Source organism: Pipistrellus hanaki (genome assembly GCF_964339955.1).
Source record: "Pipistrellus hanaki genome assembly, chromosome: 9".
In the NCBI taxonomy this organism is placed as follows: domain Eukaryota; kingdom Metazoa; phylum Chordata; class Mammalia; order Chiroptera; family Vespertilionidae; genus Pipistrellus; species Pipistrellus hanaki.
Window position 1 is genome coordinate 21,463,206 of NC_140511.1, and position 9,531 is coordinate 21,472,736.

The following is a 9,531-nucleotide window of genomic DNA, read 5'->3' on the forward strand; positions in this document are numbered from 1 at the left end:
CGAGGGGCGTGGCGTGGGCGTGGGCGTGGCGTGGGCGGGGCCACGCGTCCTCCCAGGTCAGGTCCTGAGTCCAGCTCAGGGCGGGCTGGGCCCCGGGAAACCGCCTGGGTTTTTGGGACGCTGGTGCCCCCGCTCCTCCCGCGCCCCAGCACCCACACTCCGCCACCCCAGCCCAGCGGCTGCGAGAGCTAGAGAAACTGCCGGTGCATTCTTGTGCAAATGAACTCTTGGTGACCATAACTGTGCGTGGGCTGGTTTCCTAGTCTCAGCGTTTTGTAATCTCGGATTTATAGTGATCTAGGTTTGGTGACTCAGACATTTCTGCAGAAAAATTATTCTGGACTCCGTTAGGTTTACCTATGTTGGAAGATTACGTGACTACTTGGGAAACGATGGTGGTACCATCGGGGTCTTTTTTTTGGAAAGGGACATCTGAAGGCTAAAACAATTTTGACATGCACACCACAGTACAATAGGCTGTTTAATGGAAACACACTTCTTATTTTGTATTGAAAATTACCTTCTGTATCTATACTGCTTGTTTTGTTTTCTGTAATTGCAGTGGATCTGGCTTCGGAATGTGAGGATCCTCTCCACCCCGCCCCCCTCCCAACACACCCAACACACACACACACACACACACACACACACACACACACACAGATTCCGAATCCAGATCCTTTGCTAATTCTCTTTCCTTTCCCTCTAGTCTTCAAGAACTGATCTTGATCATCCCTGTCCACAACAGCAAGGAGAGATGGAGAGATGAACACAGACACTGAGAATATATATTTTATTCACGTTGATTAGTACTTCATTATATTGCTAAGCACAGTGTACCCTTTCGGGTTGTTTACAGTTTGAGGGTATTCTGGAAGCAGTCACAAACTGGGACATGCCTTTTTTTCACATCTTCATCTGAGGACATGTTTTGAGAGAGGGAGGAAGGTAAGGAGAGAGAGAGAGAGAGAGAGAGAGAGAGAGAGAGAGAGAGAGAGAGAGAGAGAGAGAGAGAGAGAGACAGTGATGGGTTGCCTCTAGTACCCACCCCAACTGGGGATCAAACCCAAAACCTAGGTATATGCCCTGACTGGGAATAGAACCCACAACCTTTTGGTGTGTGTATGGGAAGACGCCCCAACCAAGCAGTGGGGCCAGAGCAGGGTGCCTGTCTTTTCATGGGCTTATACACTCATTCCCGTTGGAAATATATCCCAGAGTGGAAGTGCTTAGCCGCAGGGCATGCTGGTTTTGCTAGATACCGCCAGAAGTTTTCTAACGCAGATCAACTTACACACCAACTAGCAATGTGAGATTTCCAGTTGTTCTACATTTTTGCAAGCAGCCCATGCTGGTGAGGGTGTATTAACTTCTCATTGTGATTTTTAAGTTTGCGTTTCCTTGATGGTTAATTTGTAGACAATTTTTTTATATGCCTAGTGACTGTTTGGGTTATCTTCTTCACTTTATTCAAGTGTTTTGCCCTTGAAAGGCTGTCAGTTTTTTCTTATTTATGGGAAGTTTATAATAGTCTGGATAAAAGTCCAGTGCCAGGTCCCCCCTAAACATTCATACACACTATAAAGGCAGTGTTTGTTAAAATACATTTAATTTTTAAAATGTAATAGACTCTACAGCCATCAGCTGTTAAAAGTGTATACTTTTATTTTTTGGGGGGGGCACCCTATATGTGTTGCAAATATTTTCCTTTTTGTCTGTAGCTTGTTTGTAGCTTGGATGTTCAGAAATTCTTAATTTTAATGAAGCACAATTAAGTTTATTTTAGGTGCCATGTTTGCTTTTTTGTCTATATAGACTCATGGAAATAGTCTCACATTTATGTCCATGATTCAGCTCAAAATAATTTTTTAAGCTCATTCAATTTTTTTCCACATGGTTTTCTATTTAACCTAGCTCTGTACATTAATAAACAGACTGGACATTTCTAACCCACTGAATTGAAATGGCCCTTTAAAAAAAAAATCCTGTGATTATTTCTGCTTGATATTTTATAAAAGCACTTTCTACAGGACCTAGCTACATAGTAATTTTTTTCTAGGTTTTCCCAACTTTATTGAGATATAATTGATATACTGCACATATTTAAAATGTACAATGTGATAAAGTTTGATATATGTGCTCTTTGTGTTGTATTTTAAACCCCAAAATAAAAATATAGGTATGGTTATTTTCATTTTGGGTTTAAGATACTAATTTAAGTTTAGGAACTTCTTTGCTTATTTTTTCCATTATTCAAAAGTAAATCATGTTATTGTGTTGATGAAATTGATCATCTTTTTTTTCAAACCTTATAATCAGTGATTAGATTTTAAGTGCATAGTCTTAAAGTTCAGTGTTTAATTGGAAATTGATAGTTTTCTAATTGTTAGTTGTCACTTAAATATGCATGATTGGTATATATTCTATCTATTCAACCTTTATTAATTCAGTGTTGATAATGTTGTTGTTTTTTTAGTACCTTCCAATGATCTCTAAATTTTAAAAAATCACAGGAACAACACATGTTTAATAGAGAAAAACAAGAACAAAGAAGCAAAAAGAATACAAATACCCAAGGCAAAGGAAACTAAAGAAAAAATAAACAATGGGACTACATCAAAACAAAAAGCTTCTGCACAGCAACAGAAATCAACAAAACAAAGAGTATCCACAGTATGGGGAAAACATATTTGGTAATGATATATATCCCAAGAAACCTGAAGCACCAATCAGAAAGGACATATGCACCCCTATGTTCGTAGCAGCACAATTTACAATAGCTGAGATCTGGAAACAGGCCAAATGCCCAACAGTGATTTGAAAAAGATTTACCAAACAGACTTAGAAGCTAAGAACAATATTAGGTTGATTCTGGTGGTTGTATGTTCCTGATAAATAATGATAGATTTTTCCCCCAATTATTAATAATTGCCCCCTGAGATAAACCTAAATGCCTATGATACTGTCACTGCACAAAGCTGATAATGATAGTTTTTGATTTTTACAGAAGAATGAAACAGTGACTGTGATCATAGCTATTTAAAACTTAAAAAATGTGGATAACCAATAAGTTGTTTTATTTAGATCAGTGGCTACTGAAAGTCAGCTCATAATAAAAATTTCACTTCATCTGTGGCCAAATGAAAACTAAGAGTGATGTACTTTTTCTAAAATTAAAACTTTATTAAAGCACTTTATTTTAAAATTATTCTCACCTTTTTGTAGTTAAAATAGCCTTTCTTTAGGAAATAATGATAATTAAATTAAAAAGGTTTTTTTTGTGTGTGTCTGTTTTTAATATTGCAAAAAGTTTACAAACCTATGTGTCGCTAGAGTAGAACCTTGCTTCTCAAAATGTGGTTGATGGACCAAAAGCATTATCACTTGGGAATTTATAGAAATACAGTGCCTCTGGTCTTATTCCAGACCTACTCAATCAGAATCTTCACATTAACAAGATTCCTCAGGTGGTTCACATCACATTAAATGAGAAGTGGCGGTCTATACAATAGTCATCGATTGTACCTACTAATCCCACCCTCTTTTCCTCTTACTTTCAAGCTACACTACGCCTCCAGCCTATTGTTCAATTTAGAAACCTGGAACTTATCTTTGATCCCACCTTGTCCCACCCACTCCCTAGCCTCTCCTGTATCAAATTCATCATTAAATGTTATAATCTTCCTAATGCGTATGCAATCTGTCCACCTCTCTCCGGGTTCCACGGTTGCCACTTTTGTCCGAGCCACTGTCTTCTGGCTTGGATGACTGTAAGTAAGACTTCCCAACTGTCTCTCATTCTTTTCTCCTGATGGCCATTCTTCACACAGCAGCCAGATTGAGCTTTTAAAAAACAATAAATCAGATTCTGAAACTATACTGCTGAGAATTCTTTAATGGATTTTCATTGCACAAAGGTAAAATTCAAACTCTTGCTACTCTACATTCTCCCTTTCCAGCTTCATTTCCTATCTCCCTCCCATGGTCCTTATTCAGGGATCACTGGTCTGGAGAGAGCCACACTCAGAGCCTTGGTAGAAGTCTTCCTGGAGCACCTTCCTCCCCTCTCCTTTTAGCCCAGCTACTTTTTGTGCAACCTACAGGTTTCAGATTAGAGAGCTTTCTGACCACCCAGTCAATAATGGTTTTCCTCTCATAACACATACTTGTCCCTCAGAGCACTTCATCTGTGGCCAAATGAAAACTAAATAATTACAATGTGTAATTATTTAAATACTTATGTTTTCCTGTAGTTAATGTTTATCTCTACTAGCCCATAAACTTCAAGAGATTGGGGAAGGATAATTCTATTTAACATTGCATTCTTGGTGACTGGTACATAGGAGGAAATTTTAAAAAAATGTGTTGAGTAAATAAATCAATGATTCTGATTTTACTGATCTATGTTATATATTCTGTGTGAAAAAGACAATTTGACGAGGTTACCTAGTTCTACTTTTGTTGTAAGCATTAAGTTTAGCCAGAGGCACACTTTCTGTCTGGATATATTTAATTTTAAACAAGTTGAGCTATGAAAGATTGAGAAGCCTACTTACCAATAACATTTTATAAATATAATCTGTAGGTAGTGTGGCACTGCAGCTAAAGTGTAGGTCTTAAGGTCAGTCAAGCCAACCTGCTCTTCGCTCTGCCACTTGCTAATTGTGTGAAGGTAACTTGGCAAGCTACCTTCTCTAGGCCTCAGTTTTCTCAACGGGGTTGTTGCAAGAATTTATTGAGGAAATGTATGTATGTGCTTATCAGAGCTTCTGGTATGAGCCCACTAGAGAATATTATTATTTGCTTGTTGACTTTGACGACGTTCAGTAGAGCAGCAGCGTGTCCATCATCATCATGTCACATTTCTGCTGGCAGGTAACAGGCCTTGAGGTAAAGGAAAGGGTTACATCTAACTGCCTTTGGTTCCTGGAAAATGTCTGTCTCCCGAGGGGACGGTGTGGAGGGGGAGGGGCAGGGTAGAGTTATGGCCCAGGAAGACATAAACAAGTAGGGGCTGGAACACGTCTCTGTTCTGTGGCAGAGCTCCTGTCTCTGACATTAACAGACAGCTTTTTATGGCTGCCAGGAGAAGCAGTTCCTTTGCCTTCCTAGTCTTGTTTGATTTCTACAAAAATGCTTCCTATTGCAAAAGCCTGGTTACACTGGTTTAAATGAAGTGTATGAAATGGTATAAAGCAAGGGACCCCAGTTTCCTCTTCAGATCAGTCCGCCCCACCTTCAGCACTAAGAGGGAGGTAAAGCTGGTTGGGGAGAAGCTAGAGAGCAGCCGGGTTTGAGTCTTAGGGAAATTGGTGTGCAGCAATAAGGCTCTAAGCTCCGTGGGGGAGGGTGGGCTCCTGATGATTATTTATATGTTTTTCTTTATGGGTTAACCTATGCCTAAACCTATACTTAATCTAAGAACTGACTGTTTTGGGATGGCTTCCAGGAAAGGACCTCTATGCTGTTTTGTATTAAAACAGAATTCTGGTAGAAGATTCTCCATATTGAGAGGATTATCTTGACACACACACACAAGCAGATAGGTCAGTGGCCCAGTGGAAAACAAAGGTAGATGGAACATAGGCAGGAGCAGAGACACAGCAGGTTGAGCCAGCCTAATCACAGGAACCAACCAAGCAGAAATCCTATATAATAAAAGCCTAATATACAAATCAACTGAACGGGGGAATGACTGGCAGAATGACCAGTCACTATGGCATGAACTGACCATTAGGGGACAGACACTCAATGTAGGAGCTGCCCTCCAGCCTGCAGGTCCCAGGGCAGCAAAGGGGGGTGCAAGGGGGGGCCCTCGATCGGCCTGCTGGTTGCCCCACAGATTGGCCCTGATCATCGGCTAGGCCTACCGACCCTACTCATGCACAAATTTTGTGCACCGGGCCTCTAGTAATATAATATTTCTGGACTCAAAGTGGGAGGCATAGGAAACTAAGGTGTAGAAACACACAGAAACAGGGAAAGTTCAGGTCAGTTGCTGGGCACAAAGACAATTGAGGGAATCAATCAGGCAACAACAGGGATAGATATAGAAGCAGGCTTGTAGCAAATATATACCCCTGGACTATAAGGCTTTTTAGTGGGCAGCCGTTATTGAGTTTCCCTCCCCTTGTGGGGAGCCTGAATCTGCTTGTAATAAATTTCCCACACTTTTGCTTCAGTCTTCTGGTCCTCAGAGCTCATTCATCAGATCCGGTAAAACTCCTCAGCTCACCCTTCTAGTTATCAGTATTAACTGGGACAGGGACGCCCTTCACCCCACAGGCATGTCTTTATACCTTCGCTGTTTTTCCTCATCTTCTGAGATGCTCTGCCTCATTGTGTTTCTCATTTGGAAGCAGGCTCAGTCTATGACTGTTGTTTGGTGCCTCTTCCTAAATGTAATATCTAACTTCTCGGGTGGGCACAGCCCCTCCTTCCAGGCCACAAGGGAGTCTTTCTTTTGTGTGTTGCAATGTCAGGGCGTATTGGGATGAGGGGGAGGAGTCTCCAGTCAGGCAGGTCTCTTTACAGATCCCAGTGACACATTCTGGAGATTTAAAAAAATGTATATTTGTGGGGGAGGGATAGTCTATCATTGATGTTTCATGAGATTGTTATGTTTGTAATAAATGGCTTCTCAGAAAGCACAGTCATTATGATAAACCAGCTCATCAGGTACTGTAGACCAGTGTTTTTCAACCTTTTTTGGGCAAAGGCACACTTGTTTCATGAAAAAAATCACGAGGCACACCACCATTAGAAAATGTTAAAAAATTTAACTCTGTGCCTATATTGACTATAAATAAAGTAATTCTCTTGAATAGGAATCAAATAAATACAAAGAAAGTATTTTATAATTACTTTATTATGAAATATTAAGTAAACAAAATAGTGAAAAATTATAAAATTCTTGTCTTGTCTGCACCTACGGCACACCAGGCAACATCTCGCGGCACACTAGTGTGCCGCGGAACAGCGGTTGAAAAATGCTGCTGTAGACATACACTTCAATAATTATTAACACAGATGATAGGATGAGGGTTTCAAAAATGTGCAAATGTGTATACCAGTCTTTCTGGACTATAGGATCAAGTCATTTTCATGTCCATGTATTTTAAAAAGTATTTTCTTTAAAAAAATTTTATTTTTAAAAATATGTTTTTATCGATTTCAGAGAGAGAAAGAGAAAGGGAGAAAGAAACATCAGTTATGAGAATCACCGATGTGTTGCCTCCTGAACACCTCCTGGGGATCGAGGCTGAAACCTAGGCATGTGCCCTGTCAGGGAATTGAACTGTAACCCTCTGGTTCATGGACCAATGCTCAACCACTGAGCTACCCCAGCCAGGCGTGTCCATGTATTTTTTTAATCTTCATAGTTCCCTATGAATGTTTTAAAATGACTTAGTGTGAATAAGATATGAATAAGAAAGCATTTGGAGCTGAACATATGGCATTTTGATTTTTCCCTGCTCCTCCCATCTCCCTCTACCAGGCACATAGAGTCACTCTATAGTGTCTCAGGTGTGTCCAGGTCCCAGTGCTTCAAATGAATAAGCAGACTTCCTCCCATTCAGACAGTCAAATGAGATGGTGGGGTGTGAGGATTAAGGAACATGTTTAGACCAGTCTCCTGCACATAGAAACAATCAAGTCGTAGCCATTGCTATTATTTACTGGATGCCCATTATCTACGAAGGGGTCTATATGCTTATTAGCTACAGAGCAATATTCTAAAAGTCTACAATATAGTAGGGGGGACAGGACATGTATACTATAGTCAGAGTGATTATTTAAAAAGCAATATGAGTACAGCGTAGGGCAGTGATCAGCAAACGGTGGCTCGAGAGCCACATGCGGCTCTTTGGCCCCTTGAGTGTGGCTCTTCCACAAAATACCACGACCTGGGCGAGTCTATTTTGATGAAGTAGCATTAGAAGAAGTTTAAGTTTAAAAAATGTGGCTCTCAAAAGAAATTTCAATCGTTGTACTGTTGATATTTGGCTCTGTTGACTAATAAGTTTGCCAACCACTGGCATAAGGCATATAGTCAATAATATTGCAATAACTATGTATAGTGCAGGTGGGTACTGGAAATATGGGGGGGGACGGACACTTTGTAAGGTATATGATTGTCTAACTACTATGCTGTACACGTGAAGCCAATACAAAAATAATATTAAAAGTAACTGTAACTGAAAAAAAAGCAATCTGATCAGATCCTATGATATGGACATCTTCAAATTCATAACAAGCCACTAGTAGTGATCTGCTTCTACCTACCTTTATAGCCCCATATTGTCCCATCTTGCACCCCTTTTTCTTTTGTTCTGTAAACACTAGCTATATTGGATTCTTTTATTTTCTAGGAAGAATATAAGCTAAATAAGGGGAGAGGGGGAAGAATTTTTCTTTTTTTTTTCTTTCTTAGTGATGTAACTCTACCCAGACCTGAGAGAATGCCTGGCACACCAGAAGAGATCAATATATTTACATTTGCTGCATAAATGTCATTGTTAGCATTTACAGCTTTCTCTTATTGAAATACAATCTACTTCTTATCTTACCACTTCCTTTCACTGAGCTACTCTATTTATTATTTTGCATTTGCTTCTTTAGAATAGTTCCTGATGCACTTGTTTTAACTAAATTCTGTTCTACATGCTCTTTTACTACTGTAAACTCTTTAACTTCCAATTATACAATATGAAGAGGATTATAGCTGTTTCATTCATTCTATATTCTCAGGTCCTAGTTGATTACCTGTATCACTGAAAAGTTCTCAATTTATTAAAATAAGAAATAGTTCTAATGGAAGGTAAATGACATAGTACCATAAGAGGAATATAGTTAGAGTGCTTGAAATTTAGAGGAGAAAAATATTATTTACAATGATAAGAATCAGGCAAAATTTAATAGAGGCTATAGTATCTGAGCTAGGCTTAATAAATGGGTAGGATTCAGAGGTGGCGAGAAATGTTATCCTTGATAAAAATAGCCCATGTCAATGGATAGAAATACATTTGCTATGTGTGCCATCCGGAGCCCCTTGCAGAAATGAGGCACTCATTTCCCTAACTGATGGAACTGTGGTCTGTAGATGGTTTACATCTCTGAGTATCTCTCCAGGAAATGCTCCTAACCAAAGAGAGCTCTTTATCCAAGTTTACACTAATTGTCAGGGCAACCACAATCCAATGATCGGACACTGCTGCCCCTGACCTCAGTATGGGACATCTCATCCAAGCTTTAGTTCCTCCTAATTGACTGGACTCTGTGTAACTGCCTCCTAATTCCCACGCCTCTGCTTAGTCTTACTTCCTTTACTCCTGTATAGGGTACATGCCTCAATAAATCTCTTATACACAGATGTCTGCCTCAAAGTCTGTTTCCTATGGAACTTGGTTTATGATAAGTAGACATGGCGAGACTTGCATAGAAGGATTAATTGGTCTAGAAATGGATTTTTAAAAATATATTTTATTGATTTTTTTTTCTTTTTTTTTTTTAGAGAGGAAGGGAGAGGGA